The sequence below is a fragment of the Mobula birostris genome, chromosome 14, assembly GCF_030028105.1.
Source record: "Mobula birostris isolate sMobBir1 chromosome 14, sMobBir1.hap1, whole genome shotgun sequence".
NCBI lineage: Eukaryota > Metazoa > Chordata > Chondrichthyes > Myliobatiformes > Myliobatidae > Mobula > Mobula birostris.
The window spans coordinates 84,495,652-84,505,931 of NC_092383.1; the positions used below are offsets into that span (position 1 = coordinate 84,495,652).

A 10,280-nucleotide genomic window follows, 5' to 3' on the forward strand; every position below is an offset into this window, starting at 1 on the left:
TCCATATCCATACTTAAACTTGTAAGTTTTTAATATAATTCTTTATTCTAATAGTTGAATGTTGTTATTTTTTTGTCGCATGTTGTGCTAACAGCCCACAGCAAGTTCCTAACACATGGAAATGTATATAGTGAATAAAGCTGATCCTGATCCTTTGCAGCTCAGGCTATCGCTGCCATCAAGTGTCACGGGTCAACATACTGAAGGCTGGCTGAGCTCCAACAGCACTACCTGCTGGCGCGAATGGACGGATAATGCGTCTTATCGGGGACCAGCTGAGACCCAGAAACCGAGACTGAGTGGGCGACTTGACATTCAGTGAAGGCTGTCCCTCCAGAGATGCAGTATTTACCGAAGAGTTTCTTGTCGTACTTCATGCAATAAGTTTTTTTAAATTTGACCAACTGAGTCCTCAAGAAAAGGAAAGTCTGGAAAGGAGTATTTTATTTTTAAATGTGTGCAGTGTGAAATTCTAATGATGTGGAGTGACTTTTTAGAAGGAACTGTCGTGGGATCCAAGTTTTCCCAGAACTTGACAGGAAGAGAGAACGGAATATTATGGGGTGCATTGTATTGAAGGGTGAATATGTCCACTAAAAAGAGGTGTATTAGCCTTTAAGTCATCAGGAAGCATCCTTACTTAAAGGCTGTATGTTAGAGTTTCAAGCCTTGAGCAGAGGATTTTTGCCTATTGATCCCTGAGTGATGAACTCCTGGAAGTGACACCTTTCAAACAAGGTGTTAAACCCCAACTGATAAGTCAGGCTGAGACATCTTGAAGAGCAGGGAAGTTCGCCCCTATACCCATCTGCTACTTACCCCACAGCTAAAACCAAAGCGGGACCCTGCTGTCTGCAAAAACGGACTTTCTACTTTGGATGGCCTGCGATCAGGAAAGGCGCTTTAGCTATGCCTTTCTCCTTTCAGGAAGGGGCAGTTGAAATTGACAGTGGTAGTGGTTATCCGGTGGTGACCCTTGAAGATAATAAGCCAACTGTGGGATCACTTGAGCATATCTCTACCGTCACAGAAGAGAGACTAGGACTAGGCACCCAACATCGCTCACTGGGGGAACATTATTGTCCCATGTGGACCCTGCCGTACACGGGCAATGAGGATTAGGAGCTAGGGATGATGGGAAGACATGGCTAAACACATTTAGAGTCATAGAACACTACAGCACAGAAACAGGCCCTTCAGCCCATCTAGTCCGTGACAAACTATTATTCTGACTGGTCCCATCGACCGGCACCTGGACCATTTACTGTTGATAGTTTTATGTCTCCATTTAAGGGTGAGGTGTTTCACCAGGAACAATGATTCCACCAGTGGTGAACAAGGGCAGGGGCAAGAATCCATCATTAAGGTTGCAGGAGATTGGAACAGAGACCACCTTCCAAATGGTCTTCTGGTGCTCCATCTCCGACCAGCGTCCATGTGATACCAGCAGTGTACTTCACTTGCTTGTCTGATGACGTTCTCACCAAAGTGGGCCGCTCCAAGTTAGCTCATCAATTGCTCCAAAATGATAATTATCTGAAATCTCTCAAAGGTATCTCCATCATGGATCACCACAAAGAACAAGTACACCAATTTAAATTGAAGTCCCTTCTCAGACTTTTCTTCTCTCCCAGACCAGTTGGTATCACTGCTGTAACTTAGTACAAAACCTGAGCAAAAATCTTTGTCGAAAATCTTGGAGATGGACAAAAAAAAAATCTCCTTCAGCTCTGCTTTTATGTCTAACATTTTTTGGCAGCTAATCTGGAGCAGCCTGAATGTGGACCTGCTAATATGTAACCAGCTAATCCACCTAGCCACGTGGCCAAGTCCATTGTTTTCGAACAACTGCTGCTCGTTTGTGCAATGTGACGTATTTCTCATGGCAACGGCCCGGCAGCTTGCATTGCAACTTAGGATGATAATTCCATTCTTCAGAACTTGCATCAAGTGCAGTGCCCTGGCTACTGATGAGCTCCTTGAGTGATTCATCGAATACGGTGTTGGATATTTGAAGTAATCGTTACATCGAGGCTCACTGCAGGATACCACTGAACTTTTACCCTGTATTTATGTGTTTTATTTTGTTATAGCTCCGTATAAAGATGAAAAGTTTATGGTGGAATGTAAAGGGGCTGAGCTCCTGTCACTGGTCCTGATGTGCACTTGCAGTCCTGTCAGTCGGAAGTTCCACTGTGTGTAGATATGAGATACATTGTGAGACAGTGTATGCCGTTGAATTAGCTAGTCTCACTGACCATCAATCAGTAACGTGGCTTCAATCAGGATTTATTTCTAGAACTGTTAAGGCACTTACCTATTTAACTGCAATCCGCAGTCAGCAGACCACCCTTCAGGGTGGTGAGAAGGTCCAAGTTCTCAAACGTTAGTCTCCTCTGCAATAGAACAGTCAGCTCATACTCTGACTTGCTTAACACTTTGTCCAAGGTTACGGCGAGGCTCCGGAAAGGACAGCCAGCCAAGGTGAATGCTCAGAAGAGGGCGAGGATTGCACAGGAATACCACCTTCAGTCCATAGTAACTCTGAATCAAAACCAAGTTCATTATCACTGACATATGTTGTGAAACTTGTTTTTTTGCAGCAGTGGTGCAGTAAAATACATAAAATATACTATAAATTGCAATAAGAAATATATATATATAAAATATTGAATAAGTAGTGCAAAATGAAAGCAAAAATAATGAGGTAGCGTTCATAGGTTCATTGTCCATTCAGAAATCTGATAGCAGAGGCGAAGAAACTGTTCCTAAAATATTCAGGCTCCTGTACCTCCTTCCTGATTGATGTAATGAGAAGAGGGCATGCCCTGGGTGGTGGGTTCCTTAACGATGGATGTCCCCTTTTTGAGGCTTCACCTATTGAAGATATCCTTGATAGTGGGGAATGGTTGAGGGTGTTGACTAGGCTGCAGTTCTCTAAATGGATTAAAGACACATATCTGTAAAGCAAAGCAGACCTTCACACCAACTGCTTTTTGCTGGACTAATAGTAATGTTGCAGCTCAGAGCCTTACTTTGCCTCAGTCTTCCTAGTAATGTATGACATGGGATAATAGGGCAGCCGATGTTACTGGTTCAGATGATAAGTGTGGGTCCCTAGAACCAAGGTTAGGTCCTGTAAGGAGTTTGTACGTTCTCCCCATGACTATGTGAGTTTCCTCCGGCTGCTCCAGTTTCCTCCCATAGTCCAAAGAAGTACCAGTTGGTAGGCTAATTGGCCATTGTAAATTGTCCCGTGATTAGGCTAGAATTAAATTAGGGGTTGCTGGGTGGTGTGGTTTAAAGGGCTGGAAGGACCTATTCCGTGCTGTACCTCAATAAAGTAAAACAAAATAATTGCAGAATCTTTTCACTAACAATGTGATTGGCATTAAATGTATCATTGTATTTGAGGATCACTGCTAAATGAGTTTGAATACAGAGCAATGTGGAAAAGCAGTGGGAATCAGCTCATCAGTCTGAGCTTGCTGCAGCTGCAATATTGTTCCAGTCTGAGTCCAGAGGGACGATGAGCGTTGGGAGCATCGCGCATGCAATGGAGTATTGACAAGTGAGTTTATTGTTTCCCGGGAGAAGAGACTAAGTGGCATTGTCAATACTCACTGGAGTTCAGAAGAATGAGAGGACCTAAATGAGATACAAGTCTGGGGGAGAGATTGACGAGATGGATGCCAGCTGGGGAGATGAGAGCCTGGGTATAAGGAATTGTGCCCACTTAGAGATAAAGAGAAAGCTTTACATGTTGAATATACGCAAGATAAAATGGATCAGGTTTGAGGACAGAGGGAATCAAAGGGTAAGATAGGGAAGTGGGCGAGGATCAGGATTACACGAGGCCTATCCCAACTTCTCTTTCTGATCCACTTACGCTTTGAAGTGCCAGAGATTGTACAAATGCCTCCTTTCTCAGTGTGGATTTCACAGTGGTTTGGTGCTATGATGGCTTACTGGCTCTTGAAACTAGCTGGTTATTCCCGTACTGGTTCTTGTAACATCTCGAATGTGAAAAATATTTGTGACAAGGTGATTCTTCACATTGATCCATCTCCAGCGTGAAGGATTCCTCTGCTCGAATGATTGCAGTATCACTGATTGAAGAGTTAACTTTTCACCATTCCTTGCATTCTCAGTGAAGTTCACCTTCAGTCGCACTTTCATTCATTCATTCATTGCATTAGACTGTTAGATGGATCGAAAGAAAAGTTTGCAAAGCAAAAAATGTGCAGATGCTGGGAATCTGAAGAGAGAACAGAAAATGCAGGATTAGCCCAGCAGATCAGGTGGCATCTGTGGAGAGAGAAGCAGATTGAACAGCTCAGGTGAATGACTTTTCAACAGGACAGACAAAGGAAGACTGAAAGGTTAACTTACTTTCTCTCTCTACAGATGCAGCCTGGCCAGCTGAGTATATATCCAGCGTTTTATGTTTTTATTTATGAGAGAAAAGTTTTATTTTTTAATAAAAGGAACAGGAAGTTTATGTATAATGGCTCTGACACTAAGAATAGAACCTCATTCAATCTGTTTTCAGAAGTCAGAGCTAATGGTTAAAGAGGGTTTTTCAGTAGTCGCTGTAATATACTTGGTGTACTTTGGTGTCTTGCGAGAATGTTATTCCATATGGTTGTTGGGGATATTAGTGTTCATGCAGTGAAATTCAAGGTCATGCTCATTAATGCAGTTTTATTCAGCAATAGGACTTCATTTGGGCTGCTGTCGCTAATCACAATGAGAAGAATGGAATGTGGAATAAAATTCATCCGCATTCCAAATTTGACAGGGTGGCCAAAGGGGGGAAGCAGGGAGAGTGGTATGGAAGACACCACCACCAATCCTAAGGGTGCAGTACAGGCTGGGGAATGTAAGCTGAGGCACAGAATGTGTAAGACGGACAGAGGTGGCAGGAAACATGAGGTATAGAAATGTGGGAACTTGCACAGGAATGAGTTTAGTGGTTGAGAAAGTGAGGATGGAGGTGTTGAGGTATACATCAGGTTGGAAGGAAGTGAAGTGGGAGGAGGATTAGGCTAGAAGCTGAAACACAGAATTAAATATGACAAAAGTCATTCTGCTACCGTAAGACAAAAGGAGCAGAATTGGGCCATTTGACCCGAGTCTGCGCCACATTTCATTCATGGCTGATATATTTTCTCTCTCAACCCTATTTTCCTGCCTGTTCCAGTGAAGTCAAGCCAAGCATTGATGTTGTATTCTGAGTCATACAATGGGTTCATTGAGAGCTCAGATGCAAAACTTGACCTTGTGCAACAACCAAAGCCAGCAGCCAGTTTTCAGTCATTGTCCAGACTTCATGTTGTTTGCATACTAACTCTGATATCACTTTCAGCCAATTTAACGTTCCAGTAATAGTTAAGGCAGGCCACTGTGTGGTAGTTGGTATACACTGGCCATCTTCACAAAGCACTGCAACACAAGGACAGCATGTGTTGAAGGTGCAAAAGCAATTCCAACTTGATTTTATCAAACAAAGCACAAGTTGCAGTAGATTCATGTAAAGAATTTTTTATTCTACTTTAGTGCAAACAAGAATATAGTATTTATGAAACAATTATGACCTGTGCACCAATTTGTGGGAGGTAGGGGAACATTGTACTCCGCCCTAGGTGATTACATTGGTGGAGTTATCGTCTCATAGGACATCACTTCCAAGCACAACATATTCCCAAGAAGTCTCAGAACTTCCTTTGCTCCTTTCCTCCAATCATAACGTAAGTGATGGCAGGCAACTGGCACTTGAGGATCGCTTGCAAAAGGGTACGCATTGTACCTATGAACGAACTGGTTTTCACTATTTCTGTTTGTCTCAGGGGAGTAGGATGTATGGAGTTCAAGATGAGATAGTAGCCAACCATTGACTCAAACCAACTAGCCTCTGTGCGTGCCCCCCCCATTATCTGCCTGTGGCTGAGGACAACAACCCAGCATTCATGTCTCCTTTTGACCTCCAAGCTGGATGGTAGACTGGTGTTTGGTCCTTCCTGGTAGAGATTTATCTTTCTATCACCCTCACCTCAGTGCAGTTACATTTCACTGGCGGCGAACCACTCTCCAGAACTTCATGGCCAATGTGCAGCCTGAGGCAACTGGAGTTGATCAGAGAAAGGTACAGTCCTATCCTTGCTTAACATTGACCTTCAGAGACCACCCCTTTTTGTCTGAACCCCTTTTCAGCCCAAGTAGTATCAGGATGCTACTAATTTTTTGCACAAATCATGACCCTGCAGGGTTAAGGCTTCAACGCAAACACTCCTGTATCTTACCCTCACTTTCACATATCTTAACACAAGAGATTCTGCAGGTGCTGCAAATCCAGAGTAAGACAGACAAAATGCTGGAGGAATCAGGCAGCATCTACGGAAAGGAATAAACATTTCACATTTACTTAAATTTTCTGTCTCCTTCAGAGGAAGATCAGAAGTTTCAAAATAGTCAGGCCTTAAATGCTCCCACTGGCTTCAGCCTTCTTCCTACATTCCCAACTGCACCAATAGTTAGATGGTTAATGGTCACGAACTGAAAAGTGAGCAGAATAGGGCTATAAAGAATGGATTGCAAGCATTCCTCCTGTTCAAGTAAAAGGTTAATTTTGTTAGGGTTAGGAAGCAGCAGAAATGATGGATTAATGAGAGAAGGCCAAGGGATGGAGACTTTAACATCTGTACCCTCATGACATGAGTTCCTTTCACCCGTTTCCTTTCTCATTTCATTTTTGACAACACGGGATACTTTTCATAGACTATAAGCCGTTTATTGCGTGACTGCTAATGTTTATTGGGGAAAGGTGTTGTTTTATAGCTCAAAGTGGTTGTTTGGGGATTTAGACAAGAGGTATACCTTATAATGTACATCTATGTATTGTAATAAAGAAATATCAAAAATTATTATGAAAAATATTAAAACTAACCAGAATAAAAAATGAATGTAAAAATGTCTTTGTTGCTTTTATAAATCTATCAGGGTTTGTCTTAAAACTTACACCAATACTGATGATTATTTAAGCTCTCTCTCTACCTGACAAAACATATGCCAAGCTATCATAAAGAATGTAGTTTTAATAAGTCTGAGAATTAGTTGGCTTACTTTTGCCATATGTTCCTTGCCTATCAACATGCACACAATTTTGCCAATTCAAATGAATCCTAGTTAAGAACAAAGACTTCTATTTATATAGCTCCGTGTACACTCAGTGGCCACTTCAGTAGGTACACCAGTACAATGCAAATATCTAATCAGTCAATCATGTGGCAGCAGCTCAATGCATAAACGCATGCAGACATGGTCAAGAGGTTCAGTTGTTGTTCAGACCAAGCATCAGAATGGGGAAGAATTGTGATCTAGCTGACCTTGCCTGTGGAATAATTGTTGGTACCAGATGGTCTGCTTTGAGCATCTCAGAAACTGTTGATCTCCTGGGGTTTTCATGCACAACAGTCTCTAGAGTTTAGAGAGAATGGTGCAAAAACAAACATCAGTAGGCAGCAGTTTTGTGAGCAAAAACGCCTTGTTAATGTGTAAGGTTAGAGGAAAATGGCCAGACTGGTTCAAGCTGATGGGAAGGTGACAGTAACTCAAATATCCACACTTTGCAACAGTAGTGTGCAGAAAAGCATCTCTGAATACACAATATGTAGACAGTAACTCAAATAACCACACATTATAACAATGGTGTGCAGAACAGCATCTCTGCAAACCTTGAAGCAGATGGGCTCCAGCAATAGAAGACCACACCAGGTTCTGGTCCTGTAGCTAATGAAGTGGTCAAAGAGTCTATATAGCACCACATATGTGTTAGTGGAACTGTTCCAGTGAGTCCCACTCTTGGATTTATTTTATATTTTGGCGATCTGCGTGCTTATGCCAAAACCAGCATTTGTTTCCTATCCTTATTTACCCATGAGAAAATGGTAAAGAAACTCCCACAGAGGCTGTCGGGAAGGAGATTCAAGATATAAGGCCCAATAATAATATAGGACCAAAGATATCAGAATCAGGTTTAATATCCCATCGGCATATGTCGTGAAATTTGTTAACTTTACGGCCAGTACAAGGAAATACATGAAAAGTAAATTTAGTGGAAAAACTGTAATTACAGTAAGTATAAAAGGATTTGGTGCTTTCACAAATAAACTTTTCTCGAATTTCCAGCTGGGTACAGATATTGATTTTAACTGACATTTCAATGACAAACTCTGCTACCTTCATCGGAGGTAAATCCCTGATGAAGATTGCAGAGTTTGTCATCAAAATGCCGATTAGAATTGATACCTATACCTGTCTGGAAGCCCAAGAAAAACTTATTCGTACATTAAGTATATAAATGTCTATGAAATAGTTAAGTTAAAGTAAGTAGTGCAAGAAAAAAAAACAAATAAAAAAGTAGCGAGGTTGTGTTCATGGGTTCAATGTCCATTTTGAAATTGATATATTTCCAAGTCAGGATGGTGTGTACTTGGAGGGGAATATACAGGTGGTGGTGTTCCCCTACATCTATCTGGTCCTTGAAGTTAAACCATAACTATGCTGTCCAAGTTGCATGCCATCTTGGACAATGTCTCCCATCCACTACAAAATGGACTGGTTGGGCACAGGAGTACATTCAGCCAGAGACTCATTCCACCGAGTTGCCACACTGAGCGTCATAGGAAGTCATTCCTGCCTGTGGTCATCAAACTTTACAACTCCTCCCTTGGAGGGTCAGACACCCTGAGCCAATAGGCTGGTCCTGGACTTATTTCCTAGCATAATTTACATATTACTATTTAATTAGTTATGGTGCAACTGTAACGAAAACCAATTTCCCTTGGGATCAATAAAGTATGATTATGACTATAAGACAGGATCAGAATTAGGCCATTCAGCCCATTGAGTCTGCTCCACCATTTCATCATGTCTGACCCCAGACCCCATTCAACCCTATACACCTGCCCTCTCACCATATCCTTTGATTCCCCAACCAATCAGGAATTTACTATCTTTCGCTTTAAGTATACCCACGCACTTGGCCTCAACCGCAGGCTGTGGTGGAGAATTCCACAGAGTCACCACTCTTTGGCTAAAAAAAAGTTCTCCTGAGTTCGGTTCTAAATGGTTGCCCCTTAACTTTGAGGCTGTGCCCTCTAGTTCTGGATAGCCCCACCAAAGGAAACATTTGGTAGGTTTCAATGAGATACCCACGCATTCTTCTAAATTCCAGTGGGCACAGGCCCAAAGCTGCCAAATACTTCTCATATGTTAACCCCTTTGTTCCTGGAATCATCCCTGTGAACCTCCCCTGGACTCTCTCCAATGATAATACATCCCTTCTGTGATAAGGGGCCGAAAACTGTTGACAATACTCCAAATGCAGCCTGACTAGTATCTTATATAGGCTCAGCATTATCTCCTTATTTTTATATTCTATTTCCCTTGAATTGAATGCCAGCATTGCATTAGCCTTCCTTACCACAGACTCAACCTGTGAAGTAATCTTCTAAGAGTCTTGCATGGGGCTAAGCCCCTTTATTAGAGGTTGTAGACTTGCACGGCCCAGCAGCAACAGCCTGGGTGCGTAAACAGTGCATTTAGTAGATAATATACACGGCAACCACTGGTTTAGGGTGGTGTTTGAGCTGTTTTGCATCATAGTGTTGAGAGATTTGGTATTAGTTCATTATTGGTATTGGTTAATTGTTGTCAGATGTCCTAAGATACAGTGAATGGGTTATTTTGTATGCTAACACATGTAAAATGCTGGAGGAACTCAGCAGGTCAGGCAGCATCTATGGACGTGAATAAACAGTCAATATTTCAATTCAAGACCCTTCTTCAGGACTGAAAAGGAAGAGGAATAAAAACGTGGGGGAAGGGGTCACGGTGCATTGAGGCAGAATAAGGTAAAACAATAGCAATGCAGAATGAAGTGTAAAAAGCTTCATTTCAAAAGCATAGGGAGAACAGTGATTCGCAAAGAACTAGAAAGGGTAACGTATCCCAGTACAATTTGAATCAGCAGAAATACATCACGTTTATTGCCAATGCACTTCAGGAAAAACAAATGAAGCTTGTTTATTAGAAGCCTTATTTGGGGAAAGTACTGTATAATTTAAATCAGATATGGATTTAGAATTCATAGATCCATTGTGAATCATACATAATGAACTAACCCTTGATGTTTGGATAATTTCAAAATGGGAAAATGAGGTTTTGGTTTAATGTCTTATCAAGCCAAGAAACAGTGTCTCGTAATGTACTGTTGCATT

At 41.8% G+C, this 10,280-nt stretch overlaps 1 protein-coding gene across 10 annotated transcripts in view; it reads left to right on the forward strand.

Annotated features, from left to right (window-relative positions):
- plekha6 (pleckstrin homology domain containing, family A member 6) overlaps nt 1-6,970 on the forward strand; it is a 348,944-nt gene extending 341,974 nt beyond the window's left edge. For 9 of the 10 annotated variants that reach the window (XM_072278779.1, XM_072278782.1, XM_072278783.1 and 6 more), the window contains one exon: nt 161-6,970. The gene's annotated coding sequence lies outside the window, so the exon portion shown is untranslated. Of the gene's footprint in view, nt 1-94 lie in introns of all 10 variants that reach the window. The other variant, XM_072278778.1, reaches the window with a different exon arrangement.
- Nucleotides 6,971-10,280: the final 3,310 nt, after the last annotated feature.